At 42.8% G+C, this 5,685-nt stretch overlaps 1 pseudogene; it reads left to right on the top strand.

Annotated features, from left to right (window-relative positions):
* Window positions 1–3,472: 3,472 nt before the first annotated feature.
* LOC128136056 (uncharacterized) lies at window positions 3,473–4,964 on the top strand (annotated as a pseudogene).
* The last annotated feature ends 721 nt before the right edge of the window (window positions 4,965–5,685 follow it).

Below are 5,685 nucleotides of genomic sequence, written 5' to 3' on the forward strand. Positions count from 1 at the left end.
TCTTCAAATAACTCAAATTAGCTGTTATTAAACATGAAATATAATTGTTGATGGTTGTCTTTATGGAAAACTTTAAAATATTGCATGAAAGGAGAAAAATGAAACTACTGAACATAGCCTATGTCATCTTTGTACCAGCTTTGCTTACCTGGTTAATTTTTAGTGCGTTAGTGAGTATAAGGGGGCTTGCAAAGTCTTTTCCAAGTCCTAGTGATTCAATGTGGTCACATCAGTGACTTGAAAAATGTGTTTTTCTCATCACTTATATTCTGTATCTGAGTGCTGTAAAATAAACAGGTTACCTAAGAGTATGCAGTGGGTCACTACCTAACATCAAAAAGTAATGTTCCTTATTAACCTGAAGCAGTTTGTTTACAAGCAGTTGATATTTGAGTAAATAGCATGTAACCAAAGAGTTTAAAAAGCCTTTAGTTGGAAGGTCATGGTAGTCTTTAGTGCTTTCTTTGATCAAACCAGGGTGGTTTTTCCTACTGACATGCTGACCCTTGCTTTGTATGTCTCTCTATTCCCCCTCCTCCCCCTGTGCCCCCTTTAAAAAAAAAAAAAGAGGGGAGGTGTCCTGGGTTCGGCTGGGATAGAGTTAATTTTCACAGGAAGCTGGGAGGGGGCACATCCAGGACAGCTGACCCGAACTATCCAAGGGGATATTCCATACCATGTGACGTCATGCTCAGTATGTAACTGGGGAGCGGGCTGGGGGGGTCAAGGTGGTATCACAGCAGGGGAAGTGGTGGAGTGTCAGGTTCCAGGTGGTGAGCAATTGCATTGTGCATCACTCGTTTTGTATATTCTTTTATTCGTACTATTGTTATTATTGTAATTTCTCCCCTGGAGGAGGGGCTGTTTACACGCACAGTCTCTATGCAGGCTGGAAAATGGGATGGTGTCGCGGATGAGTGATTTAGGATCCTTAAAGAATCTGTAAAAGTGCGACTTAACAGACTTCTATGGCAAGGTTCACTCTATTACTTACTACATGGGAGAAACATACAAAGGAAAATCAAGTTAGAATTGATTTAGAATGATTTGCACAGAGATCGGAGATGGAAAAAGGTAAGGGAGACCTTCCCATTGAGTCACGAGGTTCAGAATGGACCCCCTTGCTTTCTAAACTTCTGATGGAGCTTAGGGGTGGCTAGGTCCAATCTTAGTCCCAGACCTGGTCAACAGTTTATATCTAAGAGATTCAAAGAGTAAGGAAAACCTCCCGTTGAGTCACAAGGTTCAGAACGGACCCCCTTGCTTTCTAAACTCCTTCTCAGAGACAAGTCTAGGTGTGACTGGATCCAGACTTAGTCTCAGACTTGGTCAACTGTTTATGGCTAAGGGAATTATATGTGCACAATCAATCCTTTATATCACTTAGTTAGGATTTCGAAGTTTAGCATGCTATTAATCACTTACTGATCCGTCCAGGTGTCCGGTGTTAGTTCGCTCTGAAGTTCGAGCCCTCGGTTTCCCAAAACAGACTCTCAGGCATTAAGTCTTATAAAAATAAATAAGCACTGGATTTCTTATTAGTTGCGCAATGAGCTTAAGTCTGCAAAAATAAAATAAACTCTACCTTCTGAATTTGTCTTGTAATGGAGTACCACTGTTCCAGTTAATGAAAAGTTAAAATACTTCAAAGTGGTAAATTCCTGTGGCTTTTTAAATCTGATCTCACTTGCAGAAGTAAGTAAACCAAGAGATCAAAGAGAACTGTCGTACATTGATCTTTCTTTCTGAGGCTCTACTTTTATAAATCTATAATGTTATTGAATGGCAAATGCAAAGCAAAATGTATTCCCTAGATACACATTACCTTCAATTGTGCTAGTAGCAGGAGTTTGAAACTTGCTCACTCTCTGTGATTCATTGTCTTATGTAATCTGCAAAGGTGTGATTTATTTATTTCTCCTCTTAACCCATGCTTGCTCAATATGTGTAGACATGTATTTGGGGTGTATACATATATAAATAAAAGCTTCCCTCCCCTGTTAACAGAAGAATTAAAAAATATTTTAAGGAAAAACAACAGAGAAGTGAAGTCCGAAGCCTCATTTTTTTTGGTATGCTTGATGAATGTCTGTTTTTACCCAGGATACATATATGGAGGAGTAGGTAATGAGTGCTTAACTGTAATTGGAATAAGCTGCAAGTGTGGCCACATTTTCAAATAATGAACAACTTCTCCATTTCCATAATTAAAACTCAGAACAGACAATGTAATAGTGAACCTCATGCACAAATCTGGGCCACTTTTAGGGGGGCTTATGATGTAAATTATTATCTTTCTTTAGTGTGTATGAAATTTAGCTGCTTCCAGGGGCTGTGTTGCTTCTTTGACTTTGATCTGAAACAAGTAAATATTGATTAAAGTAGAAGAAAAATTTTTTATGAAACTTCTTTATGTGTTTAGTGTAATTCTGCTTTATGCTGAACATCAACAAGGTGTAGTACGGGTTCTTTTTGAAGACTTTTTTTTTAATAATCATTTCCATGCTAATCTCATTTCCATCTTTTGGTGTAAGACTTCAGAGTGTAATTTCTTGAGCACAAGGTTGTCTCCTAAATTCTGGTAGTGATGTGGGATTTTTTTGTTTGTTTGAGGCTTCAATGTCAACTGAATTTTGAGTTTAGGACTATATATTTGCAAGTGTTTAGCTCTGTAAGAATCCTTTTATCCTTGGTGTAAAGGACTGAGACAAGGACTTTGTCTCGCCATTGCCTGGTTAATATTTGTTCTGCCTATGTGCTCTGGCTGGCCTTGCGGTTGGAAGATAAACAGCAAAACCAGGATGTTTGCCTCTTATCAGCCACAATACACAGTTGAAGAACAATTGGCAGTTGTGGCACTTAGAGGGTGATCTGGCGCCTAGCGACCCCCTAAGAAGGTGTCCATCGAGCTGGAACTCATGGGATCGTCGCATGAGTACCAAAGCCTATGAGGTGGATGTGTCGTTGCCCTGACTACTGGACTTGGGCAAGACTGCTGAAAAGTCGTAAAACTCAACAGGACTGTATAAAACAGGCACTAGACAAGCACGGGCAGAGCTCTCCCCACCGAAGAAGAGGATCAATGGGACGCCGCTGGATCCATGGTGGTGACTATCACTTGCTTTTCTTAAGGACATCTCTGCTTCTTTTCCCCCTTTTCTATCATTTCCCTCTTCTCTTTTTGTAAGCAATAAAATGAATTACCCTTTGAATATCAACATTTGACCTTGTTTGTGTCTTAATCTCACTTCGGGTGCATCTGTCTCTCACTACCCCTTCCGTACCTTCGGAACGGGACATTTTAATTGGCGTCACGGACAGGATCACCTTAAGCGAGAGTGTTGATACCAAGGTTTTAATTAATAGAAGATATAGTTAAAGCAAGGTACCTCTCGGGGAGAGGGAGTGGGACGTTGAAGTTTATAATTAAGCAGGGCACCCCCCGAGAACACCGCTCCCAAAGTGTGATAAGATGGAGAATGACTCTAAAGTATTGTTAGAATTTTTGGATGAACAAGCCGCTAAACCCTCACCGCCGGGTTTGGAGAGGGCTCGGAAAAATTGGTATTAATATACAATTGATTGTGGACCGAATTATTGCCTTGCGGGTTGAGGCATGGGTCAAAAAGGGCAAAGGAAAATCTGTTATTTGTGCGGTATTAGGTGCAGCCTTGTTAGCTGCTGTGGAAGAGAAGAGATGACAGTATAAAGCTGAAAGCCAAATAATCGAGTCATTACAAGACCTGGTTAAAACCCTGCAGGCGCATTTAGAGGAGGAAAGGGCTAATGCCCATTTACTCAGAGATGAGTTATATGAGAGATTGATGAAAGAGGAGGAAATGTCGGAAAAGGGATTTGATAATACAACAGAAGGGACAGTGGAGAAAACACCAACCTATCCCCTGTCCGAGCTAAAAGGTTTGCAGGATCGCTTGAATAAGCTATCCATCCCACTGCAGCCACTGATTAAAGCCGAGTATTCATATGAAGATAAGGAGGACGAGGCACCTCAAATAACAACAAAAGAAGTCCCCTCTACGGCCACTGAATTGTCTAAATTAAAAAAGGAGTGTGGCCAGACTCCTAAGGAGTCGGAGACAGAGTACGTTTGGAGAGTTTCACTTACTGGGGGTGACCAGATTTTATTGTCAGAAAAGGAAGCTGAAGGGTACTGGGGACCTGGTGTTTTCCTAACCATGGGAAACTATCGTGCCCCTTGGTCACTCACTCAGCGAGCAGCCTATTGGGCTGGAGGCTTGAACCCCTTAGAGAGGGGAGACCCACTGGCCATAGCAGGGACTGTGGACCAAATAGTAAAAAGTGTACAAAAAGCGGCTTGTTTGCAAATGATGTATGAGAGGGAGTTAGAGCCACGACACAAATCCCCTATGATGATGCCGATGGACCCAGAGAGAATGACCCCTCTTATAAGGGGGCTCCTGGAGTCCTTAAAACCGATGGGAATTCAATTACAAGGACAAATAGCTAGTGTGTCAAAAGGGGAAAGAGCGGTTGCCGCTCTAGAAGGAGTAATAACCCCTGATCGTAATCGCAGAGAGCAGAAAGTCTGGACGTGGGGGGAGGTGGCTCAGGAGTTGATTAATTATGGGTGAAAGTATGGTCCGGTAACCCCTGTTAGAGGGGACTCTAAAGCCATTAGGTGTGCGGAGTGGAGGATTCCGATGCAGCAGTCCGGACCTAAGAAAACAACACCCCTCATGAATCAGGGAGGTCGGAGTAGTGGGGAACATAAAAAAAGAAGAAATGGTTTGTGGATTTTGGGGTTGCAGAAGGGAATCCCAAAGATGTTAATGGATGGACTATCCACTGATAAACTGGAATTATTAGTGAAAAGTTGGCATTCTAAAGAGGGACTGGAGAAGCCTATTCCTGCTGTGGCCCCTCCCCTGGAAGGGTCTCAGAATGAAGAGGGGGCGGGAAACTTCCTCCTTCGTCCTCAGTAGGTGAGACGGGGGGCGAAGGATGGATGTTTATCAGAAGGCTTACTGAGAATTCAAGAGGGGACCTATTAATAACTTGCCCCATCGGCCCCCGCAAAGTCCCTATTACCTTTTTAATAGACACTGGAGCGCAGATGTCTGCCCTAAAGACCAAAGATGCCTCTTTATGTGGCATCATGCCTTCGGGTATATTTGTGGTAGGTGCTTTTGGGTATACCCAGCCCCAAATGACTGTTAAAGTGAAATGTTGGCTACCCGGGGAGGAGGAAACCGTTGAAACCATAATGGTTTTAGGAGAATACCCAATGAATTTGCTGGGCCTAGACCTGTTGAAAGGAAGATCTTGGACTGATGAGGGTGGAAAGGTGTGGGCCTTTGGACAGGAATTTCCAAGTTTCCGCTTATTGCAAGCTGCTCCCCCCCACTTCCTCCCTCTTTAGTTACCAATGTCAAACCTTATCCCTTGCCTTTAGGGGCCCGAGAGGGGATTGCCCCGGTTATAGAAGAGCTAAAGGAGGAAGGGATTCTGGTTATGACACACTCCCCATACAACGCCCCTGTATGGCCTGTCCGTAAGCCAAATGGCAAATGGAGGCTGACCATGAATTATTGGCAGCTCAATGCTAATATGGGACCCCTAACCGCAGCAGTGCCTAATATAGCTGAATTAATATCTACTATTCAAGAACAGGCCCACAAGATTATGGCTACTGCTGATGTCAAA

This window comes from Harpia harpyja, chromosome W (genome assembly GCF_026419915.1).
Source record: "Harpia harpyja isolate bHarHar1 chromosome W, bHarHar1 primary haplotype, whole genome shotgun sequence".
In the NCBI taxonomy this organism is placed as follows: domain Eukaryota; kingdom Metazoa; phylum Chordata; class Aves; order Accipitriformes; family Accipitridae; genus Harpia; species Harpia harpyja.